This window comes from Phyllostomus discolor, chromosome 3 (assembly GCF_004126475.2).
Source record: "Phyllostomus discolor isolate MPI-MPIP mPhyDis1 chromosome 3, mPhyDis1.pri.v3, whole genome shotgun sequence".
NCBI classification, from domain to species: domain Eukaryota; kingdom Metazoa; phylum Chordata; class Mammalia; order Chiroptera; family Phyllostomidae; genus Phyllostomus; species Phyllostomus discolor.
The window spans coordinates 94468220-94491685 of NC_040905.2; the positions used below are offsets into that span (position 1 = coordinate 94468220).

The 23466-nt window shown below is 40.8% G+C and overlaps 1 long non-coding RNA gene and 1 pseudogene across 1 annotated transcript; both read left to right on the forward strand.

Annotated features, from left to right (window-relative positions):
* Positions 1-12007: 12007 nt before the first annotated feature.
* Positions 12008-22124, forward strand: LOC118499547. Its single transcript, XR_004902043.1, has 3 exons — positions 12008-12018; positions 19484-19488; positions 22010-22124. It is a non-coding gene; the product is annotated as an uncharacterized LOC118499547 (long non-coding RNA).
* LOC114507574 lies at positions 20235-21724 on the forward strand (annotated as a pseudogene).
* Positions 22125-23466: the final 1342 nt, after the last annotated feature.

Genomic DNA, 23466 nt, shown 5'->3' on the forward strand with positions numbered 1-23466 from the left:
ATGTTGATGATGAGTTTCAAGCAGAGTCTTGGAAAGTGCTTGCATCTTGGGGATCGCCTTCTCTTGAGAAACTAGGACCATGTGAAAGTGCTCAGGCCTGTCTGCTAGATGATGAGAGGCATATTGTGCTGTTAACCCTGCCACCCCTACTGAGAACCAGTTGACATGAAAGTGAGGCCATCATGGACAAGCTGAGCTAAGAGGCATTAGTGAGCTTACACAAGACCAGCAGAAGAACCTACTCTTTATGCTTTCATGAAACTTAAATGTAATGTGGGACATAGAGCAGTCATATTGTGTACAAGAGGCAAGAAGCACTCATTAAGGGATAGCCGTGCAGAAAGATAAGCAGAAACTGGGTTTTCTGACAGCGTCATGGTGCTATAGTTCTAGCTTTGGAAAGTCTACATGTGGTCTCTGTGTTGTATGAGGCAAAGCCAATGTTGTATTGTGCAGCCAATGTAGATTGGGTTTCAGTTATGATATTCCCAAATGAAATATTGGCTAACTAAAAAATAGTTTTTCCTGAAGAAGCTTCTGTAAGAGCTCTTTCCGACGCCCCCCACCCCCACACCCCTCCCCAATTCTGACAAAGTAAAGGATTTTCTGGGTTGAGCAGTCAAATCAGAAGAGCTTTTAGTGTTGAGCATGAAGCCAATTATCAGAAAGTAACCCACTTATCCCAGCCAAAAACTGCTAATGTGAACTAGGTATGGGGCCAGGAAGCAGAGGGATGAAGAGAACAAGGAGTGGGAATGTGAAAAGATGGTCTCTTGGGGAACACCCACAACAGGTATACTATTGATCAAGGTAATGGTAAATGGGCCCCAGCAGACTAAAATTCAGGGATTGGCTAGATGCCTCTCTCTGGTTTGTGCAGTTGAAGCTAGTGTCCTCCAACTGAATAGTTCCTGGCCTATGGATGCTGTACTCAATTGCCCCAGGACTGTTAGTAAGGAAACACTGAGAGTGAAACACCTTGTCCTCACTCAGTGTCAGCCTGAAATCCAGAGTGCACATTTCCCAAACACCTGAGCTTCTGGGCTTTGCCTGCTGCCCCCCTCTCTCCCTGCCTTCGCTGTACCACGGACCTCCCTCAGCATTTGGCGTCCTGAAATATAGTCTCATTTCACTGCCATGCCTGTGTGATTTACACTGTGAGCATTAGCGGAGCCAAGAAGACATTCTTCATTTTCGTACCTGACACATAAGGAGCCATAAAAGTAGGTCTCTGAAGTCAGACTCAAGGGCCTCTAGATTGAGTTAAATTGCAGATATGATTTTCTCAACCTAAGCTTGAGGAAACAAGGGATGTTGAAGATAATGGGGTTGGCAAACTCACATTTCCACTTCTCTCGAGTGAACAGATACCTGGGGAACAAGTGTGGAGGTGTGGAAAGCCTGAACTTGGGCATGGACTCGGGAGGAATTGACATGAGGGATTGGCTCACCTGGGTCTGTTTCAGGGAAATGTGAGTTGAAAAATTCTTCTGATGTCATTTTTAATTGAGTAAAGTCAGCAGGATAGGGGTATGATAAAGATGGGATGAGACAGGGAATATTTTGGAAGGAACAGGAGTTCACAGACAAGAATTCTGGCCTTGACTTTGCCACTGATGAGCTGTGGGAATCTTACACATGGACATATGATTCTCAGCTTCTCTACCTAAAAAAAGTAGGTGGGGATAAATTACATGAAGATCATTTTAACTGACCTATGGGGGAATGAAAGATAAGGAAGGAAATCCAGTAAGTTTAGAAATATTTTTGATACATTTCACCATGAAGGGGAGCTAAGAATAGGCCAAGAGTTGGAAGGCTATATGGAGTCTGGATAAGGGATCTTTAAAATGAAAGAGAATAGAGCGCTTTATAAAAATACAGGGGATAATCATAGTTATGAAGTGAGTGAAGGGGAGAGAATGCAGAGCTGAAGTGACTCTGATAGGATCAGGGACAATTCATCCCCTGTAACTGGATGGGAGCTGAGTACATGGGCATGGATGTCAGGAGACAGCTGGATTTGATAATGGGAGACAAAAGTAGCTCTCATCTGATAGTTCCTGCTGTCTTAAAGAAGCATAAAATGATTCCGTGGTTGGGAGGCGTTTTGGAGGTTTGATGAGAAAGAAGTTGTGATAGCATCTCAGAAAGTAAGACAGTGAAATTACTAGGGTAATAGGGCAGGGCTGTTAGCCAGTGTTGGGCATTCATTTGAGATACATGGTCACACATTTAAAGTGAGACCAGTTAGCATGATTGTGGGATTTCTTCTCCAGCTATGTTCAGCTTCCTGAGTGCAGGCACAGGAAGAGTGATGAGGTGGGTGATTGGCTTCAATGAAGACCTGCCAGTTGAGTATCTTGCAGTGGGAAATGGGCAGAAGAGATTTTTTTTAACATCTCTTATAGTGCTCCACCACAGCAAGACACACATGGAACCTAAACTGTGTAAAGAGGGAAGTGAGAACTTGAGAAAGGGGATAGATGAGGACAAAGTAGTAGAATTAATGAGCTGGTGGGTGGTGCTCAGGAAAACAGACATTTGTATAGGAATTTGAACTTCTTTCTTGATGGGTTGTTTCTCAGTTTGAAGATGGGTGCTTGTGAGGCTGAGATCACAGGCCTGGTCATGTTGAGGTACAGTCATCCAAGTCCTTTCCTCCTCTTCAGCTTTATAATATTCACATACTTTTGATGACTAGGTGGACAAAGGGATGGATCAGTGTATCCCATTCTTATTATTGTACAATAAAGTCAAATCACACATCTCATTCCACGAATCTAGCAATAGTACACTCTGCACACATAATGTGTTTTTAAAAGTTTTGTTTTTGTTGGATTAAGTGGAGAATCAGTAGTTTTCTTCATGCTATCCTTATGAGTCCCTGGTTCCTACCATTGATTGGTGAAGGGTATGTCTTAGCTGTTGATAACCAAAGGTAGAGATGGATTCACTTAAAATATGATAAATCTTGGCATCTCATTAGCATAGGAAGATTTTAAGATCTAAACAGAAATGCTGATAGAAAGGTTGGCAGGTTACATAGGCTGTTGCCATTATACACATGCGATCACAGACCTAGAGAGGTTAATACTTGCCCTTCCTGCTGTCTTTCCCATCTTAGGAAAACACCACTATTCACTCAGTTGCCCATGTCTCAAACCTTGCAGTCATCCAGTTTTCCTCCTCCCTTTGACCTTCCTCATCTGTTTTGAATACATAAATTGAATGAATGGATGAGTTATACAACTTCAGTTTAGTTCAGTAGACCTTGTTGAGCATCTACCTGGGGCCCTTTGGGTAGGAAAAACACTACTCTCTCATTCCTTCCTGTTCTCATTTTCTAGTGAGAAAATAATTTGCTTTAATAATTATATACAGAGCTAAATAAATAAGCTTCAGGATGAACTTACACATTTATTTTAGAAAATGCTTATAAACTTAAAATACTTTAATTGCACTTGATAATATATTGCAAGTTATTTAAAAACATGACTCATGGGCAGCACATAATTCATTGTGTAAGTATATTTGGGGTGATTATTCATACATCTTATTGATGCTTCATACTTGAAACACCATGTACATATCTCAATTTCCAATTATTATAAAACTGTATACCAAAACATTATTGAAATAAATATTCATGATTAATGTAGGTGAAATAGCCTATAGCAAACTAAATGGATAATTATGGACTAATTATAATATCGTAATTTAAAATTAAAAAGAAAAAATAGAAGCAACTGCAAACCATGATTAACTCATGAGTATAGTAAGTACTGAGGACACACACATGCACACACACAGATGTTCTTTGAGAAAATCATTAAATTGGAAGGGATGGTATAGATCACCACTCTGTGTGTCTGTGCATGCTATACTTTCCAACAATGGACACTGCAGTATTTCTTGTTCCTTGAATTTTGTGATGCCTTGACCAGTTGGATGTGAAGGAAATGCTACTATGGGACTTTGAAGACTATGCCATAAAAGGCAATGTGGGCCTTGGCTTGCTTTCTCAGGATTCTTGCCATTAGAACCCAACCACCAAGTTATGAGGTAGTCCAGGCAACAAAGAGAAGCAGTGTATAAATGTTGTCACCAAAAGCCCCAACTGAAGTCTGAGTCGAAGGTTTGTATCAACCACTGGACATGTGAGTGAATGAACCTTCAGATGATTGCAGCCCCCAGCCTTCAAGCCACCACTGGTGCTGAGCATAGCAGAGACAAGCTATTCCCATCTAGTCCTGCCCAGATTACAGAGTTATGAACAAAATAACTGTTATTGCTAAGGCATGAAGTTTTGGAGTAATTTGGAACATGTGCATATTAGAAACTTTGCAGAGTTGAACTAGATGGCAAACAAATTTCTAATAGAGTACCAAATTAGAATCCTTGGAAAACATCAGTCATGCACTAATTTTTGTTTATGACTTACTTGTGTCAATCATAAAAATTCTTTCCAGAGATCATTATCTAGAAAATAGGCTTCCTATGTACAAAAACATGAATGTGAAATTGAAAGCTATTTTCCTGTAAAACCACAGAAATGATTTACAATGTTTGAATTTTCTCCCAGTTCCTTTGGAGAATCCTATGGGCCTCCACTAGGCTGTAGACAATTCACCGTGAAATGACAATCAATATTAACTCTCAAATCAAGATCTCTATTTTTGGTCTCTATTAAGATCTCCACTCATTAATCTCTGCAATCACTCTTTTCCCCATATTTTCTATCATGTTTGCTTGTTTTTATCATAAAATAATCTGAATCACACAGGAAAGTGTTGGGAATAAGATCAGAATCTCCCATGTAGCTATTGCTGAAATCTCACCAATTAGCATTTAACTATTTAACTTTTTTCTTTTTTTGATTGTATTTTTCCATTACCGTTTGTCCTCCTAATACCTGTTTTCACCTCCACCTAACACCCCTCTGCAATCAGCACGCTGTTGTCCATGTCCATGAGTCCTTTCTGTTTTTTGTTTGATCCCTCCACCCCCTAATTGCCCTACCCAGAACTGTCAGCTCGTTCTCTATCTATAAGTCTGCCTCAGTTTTGCTTGTTAGTTTAGTTTGCTCATTAGATTCCACATATGAGGGAAATCATATGGTATTTGTCTTTTTCTGACTGGCTTATTTCACTTAGCAAAATGTTCCCTAGGTCCATCCATACTGTCACAAAGGGTAAAATTTTCTTCTTTTTTATGGCTGAGTAGTTTTCCATTGTGTAAATGTCCCATAGTTGTTTTATCTACTGATCTATCGATGGACACTTGGGCTGCTTCCAAATCTTGACTATTGTAAATAACATTGCAATGAACATATGGGTGCTTCTATGCTTTTGAATCAGTGGCCATAGTATTCAAAATACCATGGTACTGGCATAAAAAGAGGCACAACAGATCAACAGAAGAGAATGGATAGTCCAGAAATAAACCCACATCTTTATAGTTAATTAATATTTGACAGAGGAAGCAAGAACATGCAATGCACTTAAAGATAGTTTATTCAATAAATGGTGTTGGGAAAATTGGACAGATAATGTGCAAAAAAATGAAACCACAGTACCTTCTTATGCTGCACGCAAGAATAAATTCAAAATAGATTAAAGACTCAAATGATAATCCCATAACCACAAAAGTCCTAGAAGAAAACATAGACAGTAACATTTTGGACATTTCCCATAGCAGTAGTTTTTTCTGATATATCTCCTCAGGCAAGGGAAACCAACAAACAAAATAAACAAGGAGGACTACATTAACCATTTAACTTTATTACGTATCTCAGGATCTGTTCAAGAGCTAAGATTATGGGTCAATTCTAGCCTTCTTTGGACTCTTCTGTTCTCATTTCCCTCTCTCTCTACCAGAGGCATGAAATATTCTGAAACTGGTTTGTTTCATTTTCATTTATGTTTTTATGTTAACATTCATAAGAAATGTTAGTACTGATTTTTATGTTATAATTTTATTGTATATACTATCCTTCAGCATTGTATTTTCTTCATTCAATGTCATGCTTCTGAGATTTTTCCACATAGATTCTTATTGTTGTAGCTTATATTTTCACTGCTGTGCACTTCATTCTAGAATATATTTTAGTTAAGTCCTTTATTCCCCTATTAGTGAGCATTTAGGTTATTTCTAATATCTCACTTTTGTATAAGTTGACATATGAACATACTTCACTCTCTTTAGGTATGGATGTGAGAGTTCCTCTTAGGAGTGGTGTTGTGTTGTATGGATTGCAAGTCTTTTCCTGTGATGGATATTGCTGGAGTCGTTGTCCCGTTAACATTCCCAGTAGTGGATGGAGGTTCCTGTTTCTCCACTGTGATACTTTAGTTTTTGTCAGATTGCTGGTTATGAAGTTTTATCTTATTATTGTTTTCATTTGCATTTTCCAGATTATTAACAGGTCTAAGAATTTTAATCTTTTTCATATTCATGGGTGACATGGGTTTTCTCTTGAAAATTATCCTTATATATTTTGCCACTTTTTTTATTGAGTTATTTCCATTTTGTTTTTGATTTTTGGAAACCATTTCCATAAACTTGAGGACAATTTTTTTGCATATAGATTGCTCAGATGATCTGCTTTGCTGGTTTACTTTTGACTTTGTTTATGGTGGCTTGGAAGTAAGTTTGAAATATTAATGAGGTTAAATTTCTCTATCTCTATCTCTACCTCTACCTCTCCATCTCCATCTCCATCTCCATCTCCATCTCCATCTCTATCTCTATCTCTATCTCTATCTCTATCATCTTTATCATCTCCATCTCTTTTCCAGTACACAAGGTAGTGGATACTCTTCTGTAGTCAGTGACTATGTAGCATTGGTTCTGCTAGTTATAATAGTAAACATTGAAAAGACACATGGAAGATCTACTCCTTCCAAATGCCCAATGCAGAGGACACATACTGTGCTCTTCTTTGCATTTTCTCAGCCTGCATTTCAGTCTTGCTGTTGCTGTGGTAACCAGTTGCCTGGAAGTGTAACTTGGCAGCACCTCTCCTTGGCTGTACCATGCATCTCTAGGCTTCCCCACTGAAGCCTCTTTCTCTTGGGATGTCTGCAGGAGCCATGCACTCATTCTGATACATGCACCTGGGCCATCCTGGAAGTGTGAGGGAACCAACATCCACAGGACAGTGCTTGCCCATTAGGTGATAGGAGCTTGTATTGAAATACTACCTTTTCATGTCCTAGGAAACAATCATTAGTTGCATTCTATGTGGCTGTGCTCTGGAGGTCAGAGCATAGTTTCTGGCAGTGCTTGACCAGCTTACTACTGTAGCCATAGGTGAGCTTGGCTCCCCTCAGTTTCCTTCCTTACAGATTGTACTCCTACTCTTTGGGGTTACTTTCCAAAATAAAATACCTGCACATAAGCCCTTGCCTCAGGCTCTGCCTTTGAGAGAGCACAGGCTAAAACACTTGGTGAAGGTCATCAAGAGACTCTATTTTCCATGTGAGTAGGTAAGAACTTAACCATCAAGACTTAAGGACTAAGACTTAAGTGCTAATGTTAATGTGAGGACTTTTGTATTGACCAGCTTGTGAAACCAAGGCCACTTAGGTTGTAGGATCTTTAATTTATGCCATACCATTTCCCAAAGAGGATATGAGATGCTTTCATACATAAAGAGAACTGTTAAAAATCACTTAAATTTCAAAAGCTTATAACCATTGCCACAGCCCACAAAAACAGGCACTTGCTACGTCAAGTGCATTGGATGACAGAGCTACCAGGGAACACTTAAAGAGAAAAGCTTAAAGAGGCCATTGTGGGGCATGATAAAAATTAAGAAAATGATAGAAATTTAGAATGCTTTTCCTCTAACTCTCTCCTGTCCTTGGATGATTGACATGATTTCAACTTCCTGGAATGACTCTATTTCCCACGATTTGGAGGTCAATCTAAAATCCAGCCAGAGTTGACTTTTTCACTCATATCTTGCTTGCAGGTAATTGGAAGAGCAATTGTACCACTTGCTTAGATGGCTAATGAATGAGTGGTCAGGGCCTTCCTGATCTCGCCCCCACCCCCATGCCCCCGGAAAAAAGCTGGTTGTAATGCCAACCTCAAAAACAGGGCATCTAGATGACATTTCTCAGCAGAGAATCAGCTTCCAAATCTTCTCTTGGCTGTGCTTTGGAGGTCAGATGCCAGATGTCCAATGAATATGCAAGAGAGCTTGGACATGGCTGTTCCAGGATCTGACAGTCTGCGGTTATGGCTGATTCATGCATTGCTCTTGTAACACTTTGTACTTGGGGCTGAAAGGAACACCTCTCTCCTCTTGTGTCAGTACCCGGGGGGGTGGAATTCACCTTTGATGAAAATATAAAAGAGCAAAAGTCAATCTATATGAGCTGGAGAGGAGGAAGTGGGTCAAATACTGACCTATTTGAATAAACATCCCATTTACAGGCTTCTGAATGGGTGTAAACTTGAGCAGACTGCTCAGGAAAGGACAAAGTGATCAGAAATGAGAGCTCAGAGAGGCAGGACAGCTCTGAGGGGCACACAATGGAGCCACAGTGTTCTGAAAACCACATCATTGAAAGAGAAATGAGAACACAGGGAATAGGAGTGACATTCAAAGCAATGACTAACTAAAACAGTTCTGAGCTGGAGGAAGACCTACATCTGCAAATTAAAAGTACTCACAAAGCCCTAGGCCAAAAAAAAAAAAAAACAAAGAAGAAGAAGAAGAAAACAAAACAGACCAACACCTAGATATTGGCTGGTGAAATTCTTGACCTCCAAGGGTGAAGAAATAACCACCCATATATACTCCAGAAGAGCAAGCTAACTACAAAAGAATAAAAATCAGGCTTATCTTTTGCAGTTTTAAATAAATAAAAGACAACATGGACCGATGACAGAGTTCTGAAAGGCAAAGGAGTCATAATACAAGATCATGCTCATGTGTGAGGTTCAGGGAAGACATCCTCAGACAGGCAGCAACTCAGGGACACCACCACCCACCATCCTCTCCTCAGAAAGTGAGCAGAGGTGTGTGTGCAGCCACCCAAGGCATGCACATGATAAAGGATTCACAAATCACCAGACTGGGCACAAAGAAAATGAGAGCCAGCATGAAGTCATTTAATCACAGATTTAAGTTTAAATAAGTATGTTGTAAATATGTTTTGAAAGCCCAGTGCACATCATCATTGGTTCAGGACAGAGATGATATTAAAAATAAGCTAAGTCAAAGGTTTCAAACTGCGCCTGTGTGAATGGTGAGGCAGAAATGCAGTGCTAATTACTCCAGTTTGCAGCAGTATCATCTTGACCTCAGAGAGCAAAATGTCTGTAACGGTGACGGGGAGCCCAGGGCTCCTGCTAACGGGGACATTTCTACTGCTTCCATTTGGGCCTGCCTTGGTCAGTGGCCCAGGGTCTTCCTTTTGCTCCCATTTCCACACAGTGATTCCAAATGTCTTCCCCTCTCCTGGGAGGAGTGTGCTGGGTTTTCATACCAAATTCCGGGATTGTTGCGGGCAGGTGTCTTCTGTGCACGGTGTTTGTAGTGTGAGTTGTGTGTGCAGTGACAGTTATTCCTCAAGGGCAGTCTGTATCTCTCTGTTCTGCACCTTGACCTTTTGCTAAGGAAGGACCCTCCCTCCATCTCCCCCAGCCAGGCCATCTTCTTCCCCTCCCCAATTGTAAGTTTTACCTGGTTTCTAGAAGGGTAGAAACTGGTTTTAATCTATCTCTTTCCTCTGACACTTCCAATGTTTCTTCTTGTTTTATGATAGGCTGTGGAGGGTGCCCCTCGGTTTAAAAGTAAGAGAGGGTAGGGGAGGATATTCACAAAGATCAACCAGCTTCACCATTTGGGATACAACCCCGTCACACAGGTTTCTATAACCTTTTATACTATGGAATATAAGAGACATGCGGCACATGCACAAAGACACACAACTTAATGGTTTCTCACAAGGCAGACCTCTGTGTATCCACTGCCTGGGCCAGAGGCAGAACTTTGGCAGAGCCCAGAAGTCCTCTTTGCCCAGCCCCCACTCTCACCAAGCACCCCCTGCTCCTCCCTAATAGAACTACCACCTGAATTTTATTAGAACTTGCTTGTTTTTCTTCACACTTTCACTACGTAAACATACGTTCCCAAACACTCTAGTTTGGTTTTCTCCCCTTTCTTGAATGTTGTATTACTGAAGTCATAGTGTGTGTATTTATTTGTGGGTCCAGCTCCTTTTGCTCAACGTCATGTCTGTGCAGTTTGTCCATGTTGTTGTCCATAGCTGGAGCCCGTCTGCCTGTGTGGCTGCACAGAGCTCCCTTGTCAGAGTACACCCTAGTTTAGTTGTCCACTCTACCTGATGGGCATTTGGGCTGTGTCCAGTGTTTGGTCCTTACAAATAATACTGATCTGAGCACAGCTGTCTCTGTCTTGCGGCGCCCATGTGCCTGTGTTTCCGCCGAGTGTCTCTTAAATCACCAGCGCGGCATGCCATGCTGCTTTATTACCTTTACTTCCACCATGAGTTATCGATTTGGGAATGTGTACTTTAGCCCTGGCACTTGTATCCTGAGTTATGAATGCTTGAGTGACATTGATACAGGACATAAAAAGGTATTTTAAATTACAGCACTAGTAAATGTTGAAATAATAGTGTGAGGGCCACCAGACTCCCAGGAGAAGTTCTCATGCACACACAGGGCAGCACCCAGCCCAGGGACTGGAAGGTGTCAACTGCTTTCCAGTGGACGTCCTCGCTTTCCAAACCACAGCACACACACAGTCACCCCCTTCCTGTCCCACAGGCACTGAGCTTAGGCAATTCTTCTTGAAACACTTTTCCAGTTTAGTGCCTGATAATATTCATAGTATTGTGTATAAAGTGAGGCTTCACTGATATTGTAATATGCAATTTCAAGACTGAATAATTCAAAAGCACATAAAAAACAGCTTCACCACACTTCTGAGTGGCTACTTCCCCAGCCACAAAATACAGCCAGCAAAAGATTTAAAATTACTGTTTGGAAAAGACTCAATTAAATTTGGATCTAAGGACTGTGTTGGTCTCCAATCTCTTTTGTAACTTGGAGGTGATTTTATTCTCTCAAATATATACTTAATATATAAATAATAAGTAAAACACATTATATATTTATATGTAAGTAAGTATAAATATAATGTTACAAGGAACATACCAAAATGTTATCAGAATTGTTTTTCTCAGTGGGAAAGGTGGTTTTATATATAACTCTTTTTTTTTTGCTTCTGTTATTTTCCTAAATTTATGTACAAAGTCTGCTCACGTTTTCAACTCAGAAATAAAAACTTCAGAAATGTTACTTAAAAATGAAGTCATCAAGAGCAAATAGAAGCATATAAAAATGGGAGGATATAATTCACATAGAAATAGGAAACTCCATGTTTAAACTTTTTGCTAACCAATACTAGATGGAGCTCTTAGTAATGTCTCAGTCTTGTCATCTGATAGAAAGAAGCAAATTACTTCCCTAGGAAATGCCAACTTTTATTCCATCAGCAAACTATAAACTAGAAGAGGAAGTTTTCAGGGTGATAGATCCTTTCCTCAGGGGCACTGAATAGCTAATGATAGTGTCTTCAACAGTAATATTTCTTGCTCTTTCAGGTATTGACTCTCAGTCCAAAGGCCATAGCATTGAATTTCAGTTCAAGGAAGGGGTTTTGGTGTGTGTCAGTTAATGTAGTAGTGTCTGCTTTCTTTTATTTCCTGCCTTGAATGAAGGATAAACTTGGGGACCTGTGAGATTGATTAGCATGTCCCTAAGTATGATAAATTGTATAATTTCACCAACATATTTGCTGCCATTGTCTATCAGACCTCACCCCACAGGGGTACATTCATAGTAACCACCACCCACCGTAAGGTTGGGTAACTCCCATCAACGACAGGCCTGGCTGTGTTACCTGTTGAAGGTGATGGAATATGATCAGAGGAGGTGTATCTGTATCCACAGATTTTTCCAATTTTCAAAAAGGTGAAAATAGATCTAACAATGCTACTGTAGGTATTGGACATGATGACTATAAAGTTTATAGTCATCATTTGTTTATTTATGAAAGCAGCTTGACTGTTCTCAACCTGAGGGCAGCCATCTCACTTGTTGGAAGTAGTGGTGGACCACAAAAATATTTATTTTTCCTCTTAAAGAAGTTTGTAGGGCCTATTGTAGGACCCACATGAGTATATCAAAGACATCTGAGAGTTCCATGGAGCATTTTTGACCTGGAATATTTCAGAGCAGGTGTTTTGGTCACCTGTGCCCCAAAGGAACATGACTTCTGCCAAATGTGTAGTTTTGCACAAGCTGGTCTTCAGGTTGGGGCTCCAGAAGGGATGAGTTGCACATTGTACTCTCTGATAACTAAGTGAATTGGCTGGTAAGATGGGGTTATTTAGGCCAAGCCATTTTGCTTTGCAGAGTTGCCATTCACTGTGCTTTGGATTTAATTTTCATTTTTCAATTTTAGCTGTCTCCAGATTGGCTTTGTGTCTATGGGGATAAGGTCATATCTTTATGTACAGAAAGGAGTCTATCCTTCTTTCTCTGCTGGGAGAGCATGTATCCTTGGTTACCTAAAACTGAGTCAAGTATTTAGACCTAAGCCCAAAAGGAGCCCAGCAGTGATCCTCATTTACTGTCAAGGTTCCATTCCGCTTCACCGGAGTCCAGTGGTGATGCTCTGTTTCACGTCTAGCAGGGCAGCAGCAATATTGGATCTCTGTAGTGTCAGCAGAGCTGGAGTGCTCAATGGCTCTGTTTCATGAAATAAAATGCTGTTGATGGATTTAGTTAGGGATCTCAAACTTAACCATTTTCTTAGTCAACTTTCATAGGTGAAGAAATACCATAGAACAATTAGAATGCTACCATTGGACCTAGCACCTGTTCCTCGTGAAAGTTGAACTGAGAGCCCCTGTCTTGTGATTTGTTGGGAAGAACACTGCTGGAATTTTTGAAGAGGAACCCTGTAAGGCCATGGGCCATTAATTTTGTGGAGAGTGTGCTTTTCATTTTTGAGGATTGAATACAATTCAGTTGGGTCATATTTAGGGGCTGTACTTGAAAAATGAACTAGATGCTTGAGCAAGACTTACTTCAGAGGGTTGACTAAGTGTTGTACAAATTTCCACAGTAAAATCCCCAAGTTGGTAGGAGGGTACAGATCCTAGGCAACGCTGGCAGCTTTTGTTCACTCTGGAAAGGATTGCTACTGCAGCTTTCCTGCCTGACGAAGAGTGGCCCTCATCTAGCCACCCTTTGCCTAGTTACTCTGGAAGACCTCCAGCACACTCCCCTGCCTCTGGATTCCTGCTGAAGCAGATGCTTTGGCCACCTGGTAGGGTTTATACTTCCCAACTGTCTAGGCTCATTTATCCCAGGGAAAATTTGGCTGTGACAAAGGTGGTTATTCTAGGCTCGCCAAACTCCTGCCATCAGGATCCCATTTTGAGATTCTTAGGAAATTCCAACCCAGTGCAATGCAATATGCATTTATTGAACATCTACTCTATCTCAACATTGTGCCAGGTACTAGGGGTAAAGATTATCCAATGTGCCTAATTCTAGGAGGAGGAAACACCCAGCCATTTCTCAAATATATATGCCTGTTACCTCCACCTTTCTCCTCAACAAGGGTTCTGACTTGATATTTCAGGGAGAAAATAGAAATTATCAGGTACAAACTCCTTCAAAGTCCCCTCTGTGAACATATACTCTCATCTTCATCTGAACCTTACCCATTTCCTCTTGTTCGATGCAAGGCTGTTCCTCTCCCTGGCTAAGATTAATATTTCCACCTGTATCCTGGATCCCATCTCCTCCTCTATCTGGGGACCTCGCTCATGCAGAGTCCCTCTGTCTCCCTCTGTCCTCTGCCTCCACTATCAGTTAAACATACCCAAATGTCTCCCATAATAAACATCTGATTAGTTTCTCAATCCCGTTTCAGTTTCTTGCTTTATTTCCTATACTTCTTTCTATTCATTGCCAAAATTCTTGAAAGAATTGTCTGCACTAAATTTTCCTTATTCTCTTTCTCCTTGAATCAATGCATTCTGGTGTGGACCTCATCTCCCCAGAGAAACTCACTAGCCAACATCACTAATGGCTGGTTTCATGCTCAATCCAAAGAGCCATTCTTCACCATTTCTTTATTGAGTTTCCATAAGCATTTGACGCTGCCAACTACTCCATTTTACTTGAATCAGCCATTTGCATGTTTTGCGTTGTTGGCCATATTGATGTAGTATGTGAAGAGTATAGGCTTTAGATTAGAGCATATTTACTTGAGTTCAAATCCTGGATCCAGCCCTTACTAGCAGGGGTTCTTTGTGCAAATTCTACAAACTGTCTTGCCTCTGGCCCACAGGACTGTGATAAAATTAGTTAAAACATGTAAAACACATGAAACAGTGCCCAGCAGAGGTATGGGCTAAACAACTGTTTGCTATTATTATCTCCTTTGTGTTCTTCTCTTTTACTGCTCTGTCCTTAAACGTTGCTGTATAGTCCTTACAATCAGTACTACATGCTGTTTCTGGTGGTCTCAGTTACTCCTTTAAACCATCTCTATGCTGATTATTCCCACATCATGGCCCCAGAACTCTCACCTGAGCTTCACATCTATGCATCCCACTGCCTACAGTGCATACCTACTGTATGTGCACTGACAGCCACTGTATCCAACGTTGAAGTGAGCATATCCTTTTCCCAAAGCTGCCTCTCCTCTTGTGCTCCCTAATGCAGGAAATGGAAACATCAACTGTATGTTTCTCATCTGGATATCGGAAATAAGATGTTTTCCCCACCACTATTTCTCATCCTATGTTCAATCATTAGCCAGGAGTGGTCTCTCCAATCTTTTAATTATCTCTCAGTCTACTTGTTTTCTTCCATCTCCATTGTTTCTGGTACAAGGCACCCTCTTATTTTATCTGTAAGACTGCAACAGCCTTTACCTACCCACATGTCCTCTCCAACTGCTTCCCCCAGTCCACTCTCCACAGTAAGGCAATAATGTGCTATAATGCATTAATGCTTCCCACTGTTGTACAAGGCTCAAGTCCTTGTCTTCACCTTCGGGAACCTGCTGACCCTCAATGTCCTCTCAAGCTGTCTATACTTTGAAACCCATCCACTTTAACTTTTAAAAATCTTACTTCTTGGGTCCTTTCTTTCTTCTAAGCCTTTATACACACATTATCTAGAGATAGAAAGTTTGGACTATAGAGACAGATTGCTGGCCTCAAATCCCAGCTTCTCTTTTTATAATGATATGACCTTGGGCAGCTTACTTAATCTCACAGTGCTTCAGTTTCCTCATATATAAAACAGGGATGAACATAATTTTTATCTCATAGAGGGTCTACAGCAAATAACTGAAATCAGTAAAGAACTACATAAACATTTATTAAATAAATTGCCATTCTTCTGTCTAGAATAGTTCTCTTCTCCTGGTTCTTGTTCATCTTTCAGGTGTCAGATAAGATCCCACTTCTTCTAGGAAGTATGCTCTGATTCCTCATGCCTGGTATAAGTGCTTCTTCATGTGCTCTTAGAACACCATCATTTGTATGACAACCAGTGGCTTACTTGTCTTTATTCCCCATAATGTATTTGAGGGCAAGGACAGTGTCTGTTTGATTTACATTTGATTCTCAGAGTGGGGACTATTTTGGGCACTTAAACAGTTCCATATGAGTATAATAATTTTATAACAGGAATGCTAGAGTACGCATAAAAATTACAGATCCACTAAGAAGGCAGCGGTTAATCTAATGGGACACTTGGGATGAAAGATCCCTGACAGCTTACAGAAGAGGTGATGTGGGAGCTGGAGCTTTGATGATGAATCGACTGGGGAAGTAGACTCCAAATAGAGAAATCAGCATGTAAAAGGCCATAGGGGTGGAAGCATGAACGTGTGGTGCTCAGAGTCAGGGCTGGAGGAGAGGTGTTGTGGTAGATGAGACTAAAGGGTAGAGTGTGGTCAGGTGGAGAAGGGCTTTGAACACCCTGGTAAGGAGTCTGGGCTTCATCCCAGAGTTGATCCAACGTGGGCACATACCTGATGTGTTCTCTTTTGCCTCAACATTGACCACAGCCCCCCATAGCCTCTGACATATACATGTTATTGGGAAGTCCATTTGGCAGCCACCCCAAACCTTCACTTGGTCTTTTCTGTGGCCATTGGCAAATCCTCTCAGGTGTTTGATGTTTCCCTAATTGACTCCCAAACCTGAGTTTCTGCTTCCACCTTTAAATCTTTGATGGAACATGTGGCCACCACAGGATAGGGGACTTACTGTTTCATAGCATGATTCCAGGTTCCCCATCATGCCTGGAGTAGGGAGAATGAATCTGGAGAGGCTGCATCAAGGGATGATGGCAGGCAAAGATTCCATCTGCTTCCTCCCCCGTTTTTAGTAAGCCTCCTTGGGAAAAATAACATACTTTGGGTGTGAGAAAAATGGAAGATTTTCCTAATCTATTTGGGCTGCTATGACAAAATACCAAAGTATAGGTAGTTATAAACAACAGAAATCTATTTCTTACAGTTCTGAAGGCTGGAAGTCCAAGAGCAGCTTCCTAACGTGGTTGAACGAAACGAAGTCCCTCTTCCAGGTCACAGATATATATATATATATGAATGAATCCTCACATGGCAGAAGAGGCTAGAGATTTCTCTGGAACCTCTTTGCTAAAGCACTAATCCCATTCATGAGTGCGGCACCTTCATGATTTAAGTTCCTCCCAAAGGCCTCATCTGCTAATGCTATCCCCTTTGGGGGTTAGAATGTCAGCATGAATTTTGGGAGGACATAAATATTCAGGCCATAGCATTCTCTCTCTGTCTCATCTGCCTCATTACTCACAGGCTGTGTGACTTTTCTCAAATTGTTGAACACCCCCTAACCTCACTTTCCTTCTCTCTAAAATGGGAATATTGAATATTCCCATAGTATTATAAGGAACAATCATAATGTATTATTATATAGTATTATTATATGGTATCATTGAATCAATACATAAAATTGCACATGTAAAGACACCCAGAGAACATTTTTGCATGTAGCATGTGCTCAATAAATGTTAGTTTTCTTCCCACATTTTAGAGGATAATCCAGAGTGACTGCATAAGCTCAGTGCCCATCTGGCTTTACCCAGGTGCTACGGACTGAATTAAAATGACTCTTGCCTTATGTTTCTGTGGATCTGGTTAGCCCTGAAGCCTCTCTCTCTTGCTACAGTAGTCTGAATAAGATATGTCTTACCTTCTTAGCAATGATGATTCTTATGTTGGGAATCTGTCCAAATTGAGCTAGACCAGACATTGATGCCTTTCATTACAATGAATGAAATCTCAGGCTACCAAGAAGGACAGTCTTTTCAGGTCTTTTTATTACTATGTAAATGGTATCCTCAAACTGCCCTTCCAGTATTGTTTTCAGACCTCTCTGACTACAGGAGTAAAACCCCAGGCCTTGAACAGGTGTTGGCTTTTTCTGGTGTTTCTTACTCCTATTAGAGGTGAAGAAGTGGGGTGGACACCACCTAGATTTGAACTTGGGGGAATTTTCAGGCCATTTACTTTTGCATCTGGAAGGTTCACAGTTTCCATAATTTCTTCAGAGAACAGTAGTCTCAGCTTAAATGTTACTTCCTCTGTGCAGCTTTTTCCATATTTTTCTGCACTGATTATACAACATTGTAGTTTTCAATTTACTTGTCTCTATCTTCCTGTAGAGTATAAATTTTGTGACATCAATAATCATATTGTTATGGGCTGAATTGTGCCCTCTCAAAGATTTATATGTTGAAGTTCTAACACCAGTACCTCATATGTAACCATATTTGGTGATAGGGTCTTTAAAGAGGTAATTAAATTAAAATGAGGTTATCAGCATGAGCCCTAATCCAATAGGAATGGTGTATTTATCAGCAGAGAATATAGACAGATATAGAGGGGATTAATTGTGAAGACACAGGGAGAAGTTGGCCATAGACAAGCCAAGAAGAGAGGTCTGGAACACATCTTTCTCTCATAGCCCTCAGAAGAAACCAACACTGCTGACACTTTGATTTTGGACTTCTAGCCTCCAGAACTGTGAATCAACAGATTTCTGTTGTTTAAGCCATCCAGTTTGTGGTACTTTGTTATAGCAGCCCTGGGAGACTCATACACATACCTTATTCACTTCACAGCCCTGAGCACAAGCCAGGAATAGACTTGGCATTAGATGAATATTTTTTGAATAAATGAAAGAATGAGTCAGCAACATAGAAGAATCAGGATTCATTGGTCCAGTTTATACAGCTGAATTTAACCAAGTATTGATAAATGCCATAGACATTCAGAGAAATTAGATGTTACTCATGGGGTCCTTATGTAGAAAACTGGACCTGAGAATGCAGAATAAAACACCATTTACTGTTCCTGTCTTTCAATGGTTTATAGTCAGACATGGAGGGGGATGTGCAATGTAATAACAATAAATGTTAAAATTCAAGGTCATGAGAGATGTATAGACAACATGTGGTTGGAACACAAAAGGAGAGAGGGTTGCATTCAGTATGAGGTACCTGAGGAAAAGACTCAGGTCTTGAAAGGTTGATGGTGTTTCAGCAACAGAAATAGTGGAAAAGAGAAATCCAGAACACAGCATAAGTGGAAGTAGAGAGAAAAGAGAGTGTGTTCCAAGAACAGAACACAACCTGGTTTGTTTGGATCATAGAACTTATGTCAGGAGCCATCGGGGAGAAGGCCATAAAAGAGCAATATTTGGGGGGCTTTGAATGTGAGTCTAGAACATTTCTGAATCCATATCTCTGCAATTTATCTCTCGTAAAGCCTGGAAATAGGACATTAGCTCTTCCTCCATTTTCCAGTGTTTCCCTGAAGAAGCATCCTTTGGTTTAATTATTCATTGCAAAAACTATCATTTTCCCTTTTATATTTTTTTGTTACAATTTTTAATAGGGAATTTATACATGGTCAATTAGCCCTCCAAGTACACACTCAGCTTTGATGGATGGACCAAGCATTTGTTAAGACACCAATTGGTACGTGTGTATATGTTTGTGTGTCAATGCAGAGACTGGCAATTAGTCCAGAAAAGTAATCACCTCCTTCAAACAAAGGCAGCCAGAAAGTCTCTTGCATACATTTAGAGTCAGTAAATCACTCGACAATCTCAGGGCTTTCTGTTCAAACAGATCTCTCTCCTCATCTGCGGTGGCCTCTGGGGCCATCCTTTCCATATGCTGGTGATCCCATGCAGGTCTGTGTAGCTTGTCACCATACCTCAAGCACAGCTCTTGAACTTGCAAGCCCCAACTCCTCTCTTGACCTTGTTCCATGGCAGGCTGTTGCAAGCTGTCAGCTCCTTAGTAGGTGCAACATGTTGGAAACCTAAAGTGAGCAGAGGTTGAGAAGGAGGTGGGGTATAAAGAAATTGAGAGCTTGTCAGGTTCAAAAGGAGAAGGGAAAGGCACTGCTTGCTTTAAACTTTTATGTAATATTTATTTACATCCTATTTTACATGCCAAAATGATGTGAAGCAACCAAGACTTGGTGATGCAAATAAAGTTTCTTGTTACATAAACTCTCCAGGTTTCTCCCACCCTGTGACCTCTGTGAGCCGCTCTTATTAATAACCAGAGCAAGTGCTCATGAAGGAAATGGCCAGTGAGGAACCTCTAAGGTTTGGGAAGGCTTTACCAGGACCCTCTGTTATATTTCTGGTCTGGACATGCCCTCCATGCATGTCAGATATACTGGTCTGGAATAGGACTCTAGCAGTGAAATTAGAATCCTTGCCAAGGGCTGTGTTGCTCACCAGGTGCTTGGCATTTACCCATGAGTACTTGCTCTGAGCTCCTCCCCACTGGAGGAATGGGTCATTCCCCAAAAGCCAGGGATGAGTACCCCAAAAGCCAGGATCTAAGGCTTTTTCTGCTTTATCTTTCTTTAGGATAAAGAGAATCTTTCTCTAACTGCCATTAGGAGCTCCAAAATCTGAGTTCAAATCCTAATGCTGCCAGTACTGGAGTTTGACCTGAACTTTTCTAGAATCAGTCTGCTATCTGAAAGGAAATGAATTAGTGGGGTTTGGAGGTATTGGTGTTTTCTCAGGCTCTAACATCCTATAAGAGGAGCTTCAACAAAGAAACCTCTGGAGCTGATTATCCTCTGTTTCTCAGCTGCACCAGCCTCGACGTCTTGCTTACGTTCTGCTTGTTTATGGCCTGTAGGTTGGTGTTTGATATAATCCAAGAAAATGGAAACTGAAGAGCAAGGGGAAACCTTCTCCAACACCCAAATCATGGCGAATTTGTTAAATGCCCTACAGAAGACATGGAAGAGGAACAAGCTTTTAAAAGATCTAGAAACACTGATGAGATGGTTGAATTACTCATTCTGCTTCAGAGCAAGAATGCTCAGACAGTGATTGGAAAAGGAGGCAAGAATATTAAGGATCTGTGTACAGACTACAATGCCAGTGTTTTAGTCCCAGACAGCAGTAGCCCCAAGCGCATATTGAGTATCAGTGCTGATATTTAAACAATTGGAGAAATTCTGAAGAAAATCATGCCTACCTTGGAAGAGTACCAACACTATAAAGGAAGTGACTTTGACTGCAAATTGAAACTATTGATTCATCAGAGTCTGGCAGGAGGAATTATTGGGGCCAAAGGTGCTAGAGCACTCAGACAACTATCAAGCTGTCCCAGAAATGCTGTGCTCATTCCACTGACAGAGTCATGGGTACTGGAGGAAAACCCAGTAGGGTTGTAGAGTGCACAAAGATTGTCCTCGATCTCATATCATATCAGAGTCTTCCTTCAAAGGATGTGTACAGCCTTATAATCCCAATTTTTACAATGAAACCCATGATTATGGTGACTTTACAATGATGTTTGATGACTGCAGTGGACTTCCTGTGGGATTTCCCATGTGGGGAGGAGGTGGTTTTGACAGAATGCTCTCTGGTCAGGGGGTCAGGGTGGGTGTCTGATGCCTCCGTCTAGAAGAGATTATGGTGATATGAGCCCTCAGCTTGGACCTCCTACACTTCCTTCTGGTTGAAGTGGCGGGTGGTAGCAGAGCAAGGAATCTTCTTCTTCTTTCAACACCACCACCTAGAGGAGGAGATCTGATGGCCTATGTCAGAAGAGGAATACCTGGAGACTGTTATGATGGCGTGATTGGTTCCAGTGCTGATGAAACTTGGGACTCTGCATTAGGTAGGTGGGGCCCTTCAAAATGGCAGATAGATGGCTTATGAACTACTGGGTGCCTCCGGATATGATTATTCCTATGCAGGGGATTGTGGTTCATATGGTGATCTTGGTGGACCTTTTGTTAGTACACAAGTAACTCTTCCAAAGATTTGGCTGGACCTATTACTGGCAAAGGTGGGCAGATGATTAAACAAATTCATTGTCAGTCAGGAACTTTGATCAAAACTGATGAGCCTTTAGACGGGCCCGAAGATTGGGTCATTACCATTACAGGAACACAGAACCAAACACAGAAGGCACAGCATTTGCTGCAGAGCAGTGTGAAGCAGTATTCTGGAAGCTTTTTCTAAGACTAGTAAAGAACTGAAGGAGTCCTGCATCACTTTTTTTTAAAAATCTGCTTCTGTTTGAAAAGCTAACATTCCTCTGCATCATAGGTGTTCTGCATTTGAAGTGCAGTGAAATCTTTGCTGTTCACCAGATGTAATGTTCTAGTTTCTTTTTTTTTTAAGATTTTAGTTATTTGTTTTTAGAGAGGGAAGGGAGGGAGAAAGAGAGAGAGAGAGAGAGAAACATCAATGTGCGGTTGCCGGGGGCCGTGGTCTGCAACCCAGGCATGTGCCCTGACTGGGAATTGAACCTGCTATGCTTTGGTTCACAGCCTGAGCTCAATCCACGGAGCTATGCCAGCCAGGGCAATGTTCTAGTTTCTTACAAACAGGGTGGGGGGAGGGTGTGCAAAAACTAACTGAAATTTTGAAACAGCAGCAGAGTGAGTGAATTTTAATTTTTGTTCATTGTTGGAGGTTAAAAAGGAAAATCCCCCCTATGTAATTATGAACACTGTTCATAGCTGCTCTGTGAACACTGCTCTGTGCTCACTGTAACATTTTGAGGGGCGAGGGACCGGGAGGAAAAGTAACAGTAGTTCGTATTTCCCTGGCATTTATTCAGAGCAGTGTGTAGAGCGTAATGCTCTTTTGTAAGAAACGTTTTATGATTTTAAAAATAAATTTAGTGAACTTATTTTTGGTCATATTTTTTTAAATGGTCATTTTTCAAATGGCTGAATTCCCCAACCTATTCTCTCAATCTGAACACTAAGTTTGATTTTTCAGTTCCTCTGCTGAGCTTGAACTTAGGCAAAAATATCTTGGCAAATTCAGTTCTGGTGATTTCTGGATGGTTTGAAAGTCATTTATTGCTTGGGAAGAAACCCCATCATGCACATTCATGCTGATAATAAGCTCAGGATTTTGTTTACTTGTTTTTGTGAATGTTTGTCCCTACTTTGCAACAGTTTTCTATGTTAGTAATTGTGAAGAACCAAGGTGGGGAGCAGTGCTAAAAAACGACGATATACCTGTATACCAGAAGCTTGATGACAGAAAGTTTTATTAGTCAGAATACTAATTAGTCATGGAAGTGACTGATGCTAAACAAATTCTGATTATTTTTTATTAGATAATTTCTCACCTATAGACTTAAATTGTCAGCCTGCCTACTGTCTACCAGTTAAACTTTATAAAATATATATTCTTGTTTTTCTCATTGTATGCAAACTGGAAAAAAAGGTGTACTTTTTGTTGTTGTATGTTGGGTTACATAGGAAATGTTTGTGAACAATTAAAAAAATATGAAAAAATTTCCTGTAGCTGTTTTGTGTAGTATCTTGACATTTGTATAATAGTTAAGCTCTGTTCCAAATAAAACTCCCATAATGCTAGATTTGATGTGTGCCCAAGTTGAATAAAGTTTGATTAACACCAGTAAAATTTGTTAAAACATTCCTCTTATAAGGAAATACAGTAATCTTAAATTGTATCTATATATAAAATAAATCTCTGAAGCTTTTAAGTCAACGTCCAAGGAAAATGAAGTTCTTCCCATGCCTCCTCCCTTCCTACCACTCAGCTGCACATTGACTTTTGGGCTTCCTTTCCTCTTGAGGATGTTTTTAATGTTTATTTTCCCCCTTTCACCAGAGTCACTCATGGGGTGGGAGGGAGCACACAGTTCACACCTGCCCAGACCCCACCTTCTCCTTCTCCAGGATTCCCAGGACCACTGTGTTCGCAGGCACAGCATGGCTCTACCTTTCACTGCTGATGGCTCCAAGGACTTGGCCTTTGCCTGGATGGAGAGCATCCTGGGGCTGAGCACCTGGGGCCATTTCAA